Genomic DNA, 12,350 nt, shown 5'->3' with positions numbered 1-12,350 from the left:
GCATTTTCTTTTCTTGTCAGGCATTTGCCTCCCAAGATTTGGACACCTGACACAAGAGAATATACTTTTCATCCAGCATATCTACAGGTGACAGTGCCTCAGACTAAAACTTTTCAAAAACATCTGAAGAAAACAGAAAACAAAAAAGGGAATTGAATAACTTCACAAACTGGCTGGCTTAGGGCAAATGCCAGTGATCATATCCCTCAAACTTCAGTATTTGCTACATGCCTTGCAATAATACCTGCTGTAGCAGTGTGGGACTCAAAGTCAACCCATTCCCAGTTATTTCCTGCGGCAACACCTCCAGAGCTTTGCAACTTGCTGCTCTGCTGGGGCAGCTGTGACTCACCAACACACATTGCAGGGTCCCAGGGACATAGATCACTGCAACTGGAAAAAAGTCCCCACATCCCTGCAATTCCACAGCAGCGTCCCTCTCATTGCAATGGCCCCTCTGACTGGTTCATTGCCTTTGCAGGTATTTATAGGCTGATCAGAGCAGCAATAATGAATAGGTTTCTCTGCATGTGACACCTGGATTACCTAATTTCAGCCACTTGTACCCTTGAAGACCTTGTTGAATGTATCCAGGGGGAAGTGAGCTGTCTACATGGCAGCCTTTGCCCAGAGGACAAAGAATGAACCCTTGGCCCTGCCTGTGACAGCTTCGCAAACTCTGTAGTGGCTCGAGGATGCCCCAGGGAGGAAACACAGGAGCTGCTGAGTGGCCTATCCAGCTCACTCATTGCCAAAAATGACTGATGGACAGGAGACCTGGCAACTGGAACATCTTCCTCAAAGTTCGCTGTATGTTAAATATTTTTAGGGCTCAAATCCCTTTCGTTGTAAACGATAAAAATATTTTCTAGAGCACGCTGTTCAATTTCAGACATTTCACGAACAAATCTGAAGCAGTGGGACTCTCCAGGCTGAATGGAGAGGCCAGTTTACATCTGTCAGCAGATTCCCCAAAGGGAATTTTTGGGAAAAGACAGAAACAGTTTATGAATCTTCAAATGGAGTGTCAGAGATATCGAAAGCAATGGTATTGCTGTTTAAGAAACCAGCTGCTTCATCTCTCTTTTTAGATGCTTACAAGAAAATAAATGAACCTAATAAATATCATCCTAGTTCCGTCAAGCACTATCAAGACCAGCCGAAGGCAAGCGAAAGCACCGAAGCCCTTTTGACCTCATATAAACCAATCTGGGGGAGAAGTGTTAAAACAACAAGCGGCCCCGGGAGACTGTGTCCTCCCCCCGCTCCCCGCCGTCCGCTGCTCCTTCGCTCCTTCCCTGCGCCTCTCTGGTCCTGCCTGGCCGCCAGATGGGGCAGCGAGGCCCCGCTGCCCGCCCGGCCCGGCCCGGCCTCAGCACCGGGCCTGCCGCGGCTGCCGGGAGTGCTCCTTGAAAGCCGGGAACGAGCGCGCTATTTCCGTCCTCCTGCCCACTCGGGAAGGTGAAAACAGCTGCGGTTCCTTCTTGTGCGCCGATCGGGAGAGAAGGAATCCGTGCAAACCTTTCTGGAAGGGCGACTCGGCTCCTCGCTGGTGTTTGGTGTCAAACTGCGCCGCCCCAGAGCCCTGCGCTTCAGCTGGGGGCTTGTGGGTTTGTGACAGCATCTCCAAATCATGCCTGTGATCCCTGCGTTTTCCTGAATAAATCAATAAATAAAATGCAGCCTGTCCCGCTGATAAAATTGCTGCTGACCTATACACTATAGTGGTCGAAAGACACCATGATTTTTCAAATACCACAGTGTGAGAGGATCTTAAATGGATCCTCCCTAACCAAAATCACGGGCATGAGGAGGAAAAGGTGGAAAAAGAGGGAGAAGAAGCCCAGTATCATATGAAAATCTTCATCATAAAGCGAAGGAACTGCTGCCCACAACGTTTTGCAGTTTGTTTACTTGTGGCTTCATTAAAATTTCATGCAGATCCAATGGCGAGATTTTGTTAATGGCCCACAGAGGGACAATCATTGCTGAAGCCTGAGCACTGTGATCCATTTTCCCTAATTATTACTTTGTAACCGTTTCTAATTTGACAGCTCCTGCTGAACTGGGGTTCATTTATTTTGTTGCATTGTTTCATATAAGGAAACATCAGATAAGCACAACAGCGCAGCATTAATAATAAAACCCACAATTTGAAACATGCATTAATTGCATGTTAGGTGCACATAATGGCCTTCATTGTAGAACCCCCTTTAGAGGGCACAAAACACAGGGCAGTGTTGCAAACTTAACAATGAGAAGAGAGATAATCTAATTCTTTGTGGCCTACATGTCAGGAATGGAGAGTGGCTAAGAGGCTCGTTTTCCTCCTTAGATCTGTTTCATAACTGTTAAAAGATGGAGTGAAGATGGATATATTTGCTCACAATGGAGTGGTTTCTAAATTTGTCTGTGAGCTTTGAGGGCTTAGTTGCTTTCTTTAGAAAAGAAACATCTGGGGTGGTCAGGTGTTTCTAAAAATTCGATGCAGTTCATGGCTTTTTGAAGGCTCTAACATAAGGTTACGTATTTTGGAAGAAGTGAGAGTGTTTAACTACAAGGGTCATCCAGTCCAGTCTCCTGCTAGCTCAGTTAAATGTATCAATATTTCTTTCTAGAACCAATGCAATTATATTTTAAATATATTAGGGGTTTTAATTTTGATTATTTTTATTGCTGTTCCCTAATTTCAAAAGTCTATTCGAACACTCAGTTTTATTGACTTGCCTCAAAATTTGTGTCTTCAGGAAATTTCATTATCTCGTTCTTCTATTTTCCATTAGCCCCTTCTTTATTCATTTTATGACATAACTAGTCCCTCTCTGCAGTTTAAAAGTACTTGGCATTTTTACATTTGTTTTCTTTTCATACCCCTGACTCTGCTATTACTGTAGCAGGTTTTTCTCATGGTGTTTACCCCTTGTTTACAAAAATTTGTTCAATTTCAAGCTTCATTTTACTAAGCTAAACAGAGAAGGCTGTTTCAATCTCATTATTCCTTTCCTCCATTCCAGTCTGACTTTGTCTTTTTTGAGTGTGAATGGTTGGAATTATGCATTCATTTATGGTTGGAATTTCCACAATGCTTTGTAAAGTGCATCAACATACCTTTATCTCCTCTGGAAATGGTGCAACTGATAAATTCTTGGAGTTTTATTTTGTTTTATTTAATTGTTCTGTTGCGACACATTGGTAGACGATAGCTCTCCTAACAATGCTTTACTTTGCCCAGACATTTTTATCATTTTTAGCTCTCAGCTGATGATGAGTCAGCTTGGAGCAGTCGTTTTTGCTATCTTTTTACTAAGGCATGATTTGCACTTTTGCACATTTCACTCTTAAATTTAAACTATTTCTATTCTCCCAAGCCTTGTGATCATTCAGTTATTCCCGTAAAATATTCTGATCTTCCTCAGGTATTGGCAATGCCTCAAAATACATGTCACCTGACACTCCTTTGCATTAGCCAGTTCTTTATTTTCTCTGTGATTTAAATAGCTCCTGTCTTCTCCAGTGTGTTCTGCTTTAAATATCTCACTGAAGTTCACATAGATTAGGTAGTTCTGCCTGCTTACTCTGGCTCTTTAATTACCTGTTCTGTACAGAGATGAAATTGACCTCATTTAGTCTGCCAGAGTTTATGCTTTTTCACCTTTCCTTTCCATTCTTTACTCTTTCCTTCACAGTTTGATCTAGAGCCCTGTGTAACACAGGGGTCAGACTAATGGGCTTATGGTTGTCTGAAATATTGCCTATTCTTAAATATAGCTACTAAATTTGTCATTCTCTGGTTGCACAGCAATATCCCTTCCTATTGTTTCAGTGCCTATTTAGGGAACAAAATCCATCAGTGCTGAAAAGCCAGGAATACCTGGGTCTTACCTTCACCTGAACTTGTTCTGTTGTATTTTCCTTCTCTCTCAAAACATTGTACAGCTGGATTTGAATTGCAACTAATGTTCACTCCCTTTGGATGGACAAGGTCCCCAAATGGTCGCTGCAATCTCAGAGAAGCCTGTGCAATGACCACAGGGAAGGTTAAACAACCACCTAAAATCCAAGCTCATCTTAGAGGATGAATTACTCTCTAAAGCATCGTTTGTGGAAACAGACTGCTCAGACAAGAGGACGATTTTTTTGCTTTTATCAGAAATTTCTCTTACTGTTTCAATGCACTCAGGTCATACAGCCCTGGTAGGCCATGCTGTCCTTTCCAGACAGGGGACACAGTAAGTGTTATGCTAAGAAAAAGATGTAACAGATGCAGTTATTTGCTGTAAGAAGGTAAAATTCCTTGCTCTCTATGTTCACTCTGGACACTACTCATTAACAGCATAATACTGAAGTGCTGTACAGTTGTTTCTCTCAGAGTTCCCCAGTTTTGCCCTCACTAGCTGTGTCCTTCTGCATTACTGACATTTATGCTTCTTTTCTTCTTCTAAGTGGCTCCATTCTTCCTGCTTTCCGGTTTTCTTCCAACCAGTGTTGAATCACCTTTTAACTGAATTTCCTCATTAGCTTGTGTTAGCAACCCAGACTTCTACACACAGAAGGGTAAAAGGCAAGAGATCAATCCTTGTTCATTCTGGGATGGATATATCACAATCCAAAAGTTTGCAGGTAGTGAGGAGCACTGCATGAGCAGCCAGTCTCTGGAGGTGGCAGGGTGGTTAGCTGAGAGGATTCTGCGCTCTCATTACTTTCAGGAGAGAAGAAAGATATGAGCCCAAAGCCAAACACATCACATACTCTGTATCCTTTCTGCCAGGGAAATTCTGGCAAAGCAGGTAAGAAGCCGTCCTTGCTTTGCAAGAACCATGGCTTGAGTGCCACAGGAGGGGCACAACAGAAGAGCAGAAGTTGGTCAGAGTTTGCCACTCTTTTTTCCTGCCTGTGTGTAATCCCATTACGTTTGATATTCTCTGCTGGCATTCATTCCAGCCTCCCCCTGGCTGGCCAGGGTGTGCAGCAGCTCAGTCAGGCTCTGTTGTGTTCTGCCAGGAGCTTCCTGCTTAGCTGTAATAAACTGTACTGAGCAGTGCTTTGCTGGCTGCCTTCATCTTTAAACATGACCTTTTTTCAGGTAGTACATTCAACACAAATTGTTAATAATTGAGCTGAGAAGCAAATTTTAGACCCAATTTTCCATACTCCATTTAGGTTTCTATTCTGGTCTCTGGCTCACCACCTTCCTTGGCTATTATTGTAAGTACATTATTACCACAGGGCAGGAATATATTTTGCCTTTAAGAAGTGAAGCAAGACAAGCCATAAGTACTCATCTCATTCTTGCCATTTTTAAGTAACAATTTATCCTGTAAATAAAACTTTCAATAGTTGCATTTTTCCTTTTTTTTTCTGTATATTTTTAGAGCAACTTTTGCCTTTCTTGTGTCCTTTTAAGTGGTGACTCACTCTGATTTCCTGATTTACATTGTTTAAACTTACACTCTTTTCCCCCCAAAGTTTACATGAAAGAGCTCCCTATTTGTGCAATTTATTAACAGCTTATGTGTCTAGACTATACTTTCAGTTAACTTGAACACCCTTTCCCCCTGTTGTTTATGAATTTCTTGGGCTAAAGCTCTTAAAGGCCATACCAGTCAAATACAATGTTGAATTTGTAGGCCACTTATCCACTAAAGCAGATATTTGGGGTGCAAACAACATCTATGTGTTTGAGCAACCCACTAATGAAAATGAGTGAGCTCCACATGCAAATGAACTCAGGCTCCAAGTCTGGCCTTCTTTTCTTTATTCTATTTTATATCCCAGACAGCTTCTGCCATGCATTACTGTCTATAAAAGCAAAGCTGGGCCCAGCCCAACAAATTCAGAAGCTGCCTGAGAATCTTTTCACAGCTTTCCATCTTCTGGTTACAAGCTCAATGTTAAAATTATCCCTGTTCTAAAAATGTTAGTGGTACTCTTTTATCTTTTTTCAAATAGATAATCTGCATTTTTTAGCCATTGTTTATTAAAAATCTTCTCAGACCCAGATTTCCTGTAATGCCATAATGTTTTCCAATGCCTAATTTCCAATAGTGATCTTATTATATTGACCTGCATTATTTCCCTCATTAATTACTGCTGTTCTTAAAAACAGCTATGGCTTTCAATTTGTGTTGACTTCTATAAAAGTCTTCCTTGATTAATAACCTGCAGCTTATTTAAATTTTTATGGCCTCTTGGGCATTGTTAGACTGAAAAAAAACCTAATGGGAAGTTCAGTGATGGTAGGAAAATAACTATATTACATGAGCAGCTTGACGTCACTTTCATAAGAGCTTCACATTTAGATTCCAGAAGAAAATGAGAAGGTAAAAAGCATCCAATCCATGGAAAGCCATTAAAATAAAAAATTCCTGGGATATATTTACACAATCTGGCACCTCACATTGTCATTTTTCATTCTGAAAAGGGAAGATGAGAGAATTTTAAAAATTATTTTTATGGTAAAGATTTTCAGTTGCATAAGAGAGAAATACAAGGTCACTGTGTTCAGGGGTTGGGCTATAAAATAATTGTTTGCAGGCATTACAAATTTGAACATTCCCCTAAAATGGAACTTCATAGAATATCCTGAGCTTGAGGGGACTCATCGGGGTCACTGAGTCCAGATCCTGGCTCTGTGCAGGACTCCCCACCTGGAGAGGCTGTTCCTGATGCCCTCAGGACACAGTTGGCTCCCCTGGCTGCCAGGGTCCTCCTGACTCAGACTTGACTTGCCATCGACCAGGAGCCCCAGGTCCATTTCCAGAGCTCTGCTCTCCCGCCTCTCATTCCTCAGTCTACACAAACACCCAGGGCCGTCCTGGCTTGTTGCAGATGCAGATTCTGGCACTTGCCCTTGTTCAGCTTCACATGGTTGGTCATTCCCCATGTCTCTAATTTGTTGATGTCTCTCTACAGGGCCTCCCTGTCTTCGAGGGAATCAACAGCTCCTCCCAATTTAGTGGCCCTGGCAAACTTACTTAGTATTGATTTCAGTCCTGTGTCATTAACAAAGCTCATTAAGAAAGATGTTGAAGAGTGCAGGGCTGAGGATGGAGCCCCACTAGTGACAGGTGGCCAGCTTGATGTCACCCCGTTCATTGTAACTCCTTGTGCCCACCCCCTGAGCCAAGGGCATGTTTATCCAGCTGAATGCTGGACATTTTGTCCAGAAGGACACTGTGTGAAATGGTATGGAAGGCTTTGCTGAGGTCCAAAAATGTTACATGAATTCAAGATGTTTGAGGCTTCAGTGTTTTTGGGTGAATTGGTACTTAGATAACATATCTTTCTAAGAAGTTACTACTTCTTAGTATAAATCATGTCAAAAGAAAATACTTATGGATAGTTGCCCTTGCCATCTGTGGTGCATTTTGAGTTCCTTCTTAGAATATTCCCTCTGTGCTGCCAGGAATCCCATAGGCAGCCTTTGAAACAGAGCTCTTCTGTTGTATCTCTTCTTTTGCCTTAGTTGAAAAGTTGTTTATGTTCTTTGACAGTCAGAAATACTTTTCTACTTGGTTTTGGTTTTTTAACATAATCGTGGTGGGTTGTTTTTTTCTTTGTTTGGTATTTTTGTACTAGGTAGAGATTCTTCCAATCAATTCTGCATGTGTCAGAAATCTAATGACCACTACTGACTTCAGGGGACCTACTTTGTCTTACAAAACCAGATGGTATGATGCTTTATAATATATCATAGATGTTTTCACTAATAAATTGGAGATGGAAACATGATCCTGGATGAGGTGGGAAATGATTCTTTAGTCTGTATTTCAGGTTGACCAAGTATCTCTGTAGTTTTTCTGACCTATGCATGCAAACCCTCTTCCTAAAATGCCTTTGGAGAAGGAGAATTTACAATCTGCATAGATCTTGTGTCCTATGGCGCATGGGATTTCCCTTCATGACTGGAAAGTTTTGTCCTTCTTTGCCTCTTATTATATTCTCTGTGCTCCACAGTGCTCAAAGCACTAAAAATTATTAAGCAGTCTTCTAATTAAGATTTTTTTTTACTGGAAGAATTTGAGATGTTTAAATATTCTTGTTTGTACAACCTAGGTCTTTCACTAATGTTGGTACTCCATTTAAATGTGTCTAGTGATCCTTATTTGAGTGCTTTCCCCTCTTTAGCTTACATATAGGAAAATGAAAGTTTTACTGTAATGTGCAGCCATATAGTTTTTCCCATAGAAATCTGTCTTGTTCAGAGAACTGTTTTCTTTTTTTCCCAGGAGTGAGTCAGACTGGTGTAATGAATGAGACTTGCTGGTAATGCACCTACTCCATTCATCTGAGGAGCTAGACAGTTTAGTGAATGGCTGCTGGGAAGGGAAACACAGCCTTGTACCTGATGCTATCAAAGAGCCCTGCAGTGGCCACTGAATTTTTTCCTGCCCTCCTCCATGAAGTCACATTTTTCACAGGACTTTTACCCTCCTTTCTGGATGCTTGAGACCTGCGATGTGGAGGCGCTGACCACCTCCATAGACTACTGGAAGAAGAGAGAGATGGAAACCTTCCACTCAGAGTTTGTCTCTGCCCTGATAACTGGCATAATTTTAAACATACCAGGTTTTCCATCTTTTTTTTTATATTTTAATTTCCATTTGGAGTTAAAGAAAATTTGTCACTATAAAATTTCCTGCAGTCAAAATTATATGAGGACTCTCTCTGTAGATGCCCTAGAAATGCTCTTTAGGCACAGTGTTTTTTCTAGGTGTCAGATTTTATATTCTCAATATTTGCTTTGTTTTAAGTGTATTTTGCATATATGTTTGTACATACAGTTTTAATCAGTTCCTGTCTCTTTACAGATTTTAGACAAACAATAGATAATTCCTGCAGATAACTATCTGATCCTGTATACATATGATTTCTGTCAGTGGGATTTTAGAAATGGCTACTGATGGATTTGAAGGTATTTCAATTAGACGGATTCTGCATTTTTTGAGCCTCGTAGTTAAGGAGCAGACCATAATGTTCTGAGACTTTATATAAGAGCTTAGCTTCATTCAACAGGATAGCTGAACATCAGAAATAGATTTTTTCACCAGTTCAGAAATAAAATGTCTACTGATGAAATACTATTAAAAATTCCCATGTCATTTAAAATCACATTTCTTGTGGTGTCTGGGAGTGAAGTATTTTTTTTTAATCAGAAGTCAGAAAACTCTGAAACCCTGAAAAGAATTCTCTCATGCAATTTTTTTTTAGTGGAGGAATAATTCTATCCCACTCTCTCCAAAGCATGTGCAGAAGGACAGATATATTTTAAGGATGTCAGACTTCCTTCCAAATGATTGAAAGAACCTTGCTGCTCAAGTTTATATCGGGCAGCTTATGCCTGTCTGTATTTTGATAGTTTTTCATTTTTCAGAAGCAATTGGACAAAATTACCACTATGCTACATTTTCAGATTTCCTTGATGCCTAAATGTTGGAGCTTCAGGTTTGCTCTAATGGACCCTCCTGCCTTTTTCATATAACCATGTTACTTGGAAGAGGAAAGCTAATACATTCCCTTGAAGAAAATAAACTCTGCCATTATTCCAGGGAATATGCTCCCACCTGCCATTTAATCTTGGGGAAAAAACGCAGGAAAGCAAAACATTACCATAAATGGCCCAATTTATCTACCTATGTATCTGTCGAAGCATCAGCAAAATTTCATAAAGAATCATCACCAACATTTTGGACACTGGGTAAATCAGATTAAAGAAATCTGTATTTCTGGTCTGTCTCTGCTCTCTAGCCCTGAAGATCACTCAGGAAAAGGAAGACTGTACATGGAGCAACTGATTCCTGGGTCACACAGCCTCAACTCACAATGTCAATACCTATCTGAAAATGCACATGTTGATTACATTATATTTACTGAGAGTTACACTTTCTTGGAAGTCACAATATTCATTTTAAAGTACTAATATTTTCCTCCCTTTTTCAAAGAAAATGAACCTTTTGTTGTGATTTTATTTTTTGAATATAAAACAAAAAAGGTCAAAAGCTATATACATCATCTTTGTGGTTTACTGTAATTTTTGCATAATTTTTCATAGGCTGTTGCATTCTGCCATGTCACATTTTCATTGTCCATGAAAATTTCCTTATCTTTTCAGTCTGATTCAGAAAGTACTGACAAACAGAACTGGAAGGCTCACAAAAGGGGATAATAGAATACAAAAACATCAAGTCTGTTCCATGAACTAGTGGCTAGTGTAAGCACATGTAGTTGCTTTCAGAATCTCTGTGCCTATGAAAAGTTATCACAACAAAGCCCTGGTAGATGATAATTCAAATTCAGAACCATCCAATACTGGAGTTTTCTTTTCAGCTCCCTGAGGCTCAGATAGCACATGAATGGGTGGGCTACCATTTTTGAAGGTTTGTAAAATACTCAGGAAAACACCAGCCTCTAGATCCCAGCTGGAATTTGAACACAAAAATAGTTGAGCAAGGTCATAAGAGCTTGTGCTTTTTTGTAAAATTATCATTTTATACTCAAAAGAGAGGAAAACGCAGTTGAATTTAAAGCTGTGTATTTGTCTGTGGCTCTTCATTCATGCAGCCAGCTCTGGTCACTAAGAGAATGGGAAAACTGTGGGACAGATCGATCATCAAAATATAATTTGTGTTTTCTTTGAAAATTCTTGAAGTCTCTATTTTCTGCATGTATCTCAGCAACGCACCTTGCTAAATTTAAATGATATTACTTCATTTCCTTTCAAGCTAATAGCGAATTTAGACCCTGAATATTGCTGTCAATTCTCCATCCTCCACTGTGTCCGCTGTTCTGTCTTTTCTCTATTCCTCTTAAATCTTTTACACCTACTCCTTTTCCACCTCCTCATGTCTCAATTTCACCATCAGCAAATATCGCCTGTGGGCAATTGTTCAAGAGTTTAATATTCATACAGCTTCTTTAGTTTGTTATTGTTAGAGACTGAACAGACTGATAGGATTTTCTCTAGAACAGGGAACATTAGGTCCACATTTAGTTTAATTTCTAAGAACTGCATTTCCATTTCCACATTTACTTATATTTCTAAAAACTGTAGTCTACAGCTTTGATGGGTTTTTTATGTGCAAAACAGAATTTCTCCAAAAATCAGAAAGCAGCCTTTTTTTATTTCTAAGAGTTTCTTTTTCCTTTTCATCTTCTTGTGATTCTGTGTTTTTCTTCAAATTGTCCATAGATTTAAATTCTCTGAACTCAGAAAAGTCCAGAACTTCAAGAAGTTTGAGGAGAGCTGCAGTAGCAGTGATTTCCAGAATGACTAAGGCAGATTGCAGCACATGCAGGAGAGAAAGAATAAAGGAATATATTTGTTTAAAATTACTGGACAGAAAATAGACTGCATTTATTTGGTTCTTATTCTGGTAAGAAGAATATATTAATCACTATGAAAGAAACAAGTAAAGTCTATGGAAAATGAGCCTTTTTCTTTCCTTTCAGTAGATACATGAAGACAAATACCTAAAGCAAACTTCAAGTAACTGCAATATTTCTCCTCCTTTATGGTTTCCTTTGCACACAGAGGATAAAACTCAGAATTAATAAGTTTGTCTCAGAGTTGTTGACAGAAATAATCAAATGTATTTTTCTGGTAAAATGCACTATATTATAGCTATGTTGACTCTATCAGCCGTCCTGATCTCAGGTCTTTTTGCTGACTTGCTTTATGGGAAGTATTAATTAAGCTATCCAGGAGCTGTGCCCAAAATGATGAAATGAAGCCAGTATTTGTGAATCAGAAGGAAATAGGGCAATGTGTTGACCACCTTGATTTTTGTAAATGCAATGGTAGGGTTTATATCCAAGTGGCTGCTCTCCTTTCATTGAATTTAAACTGGAAGAGACACCTATTGTGTAGTGCCATCCTTTCATCATATTAGTCCAATATAAGAACCTAGAAAGGAGCAGGGAGAAACATGGTTGCATTGTTAATCCATCAGTTAGGTCCACGGCACATCAGCTTCTGAATGGATGCACACAGTCCTGCACCCCCACCTCAATAAATATATGGTAGGCCTGGGAGAGACTTAGGAGAGGGGGCAAGGGTGGTGAGATGTATGGGATGGCACTCATAAAGAGTTAGCCAAAAGGGACTTTGCCAGCCAAAAAAAGAGATGAGAAGAAATATAATGCACATTTATGAAACTGGTATCACAGAGGGTGAGACGAGGAGGAGAACAGTTTACTGCCCTCTCTGTATGAAAATGAGTGAGAATCCCATAAAATTAGCAGTTGATGTGCTCCAAACCAACAGATGGATGTGGCCTGTGGCACAGCTCACAGGTAAGCTTGGGACTCTCTGCTGCATGATATGGTTGACATAAAATACGTGCAGCTTCAAA

This window comes from Camarhynchus parvulus, chromosome 2 (genome assembly GCF_901933205.1).
Source record: "Camarhynchus parvulus chromosome 2, STF_HiC, whole genome shotgun sequence".
Classification (NCBI taxonomy): Eukaryota; Metazoa; Chordata; class Aves; order Passeriformes; family Thraupidae; genus Camarhynchus; species Camarhynchus parvulus.
Note: the sequence above shows the minus strand (reverse complement) of the source record.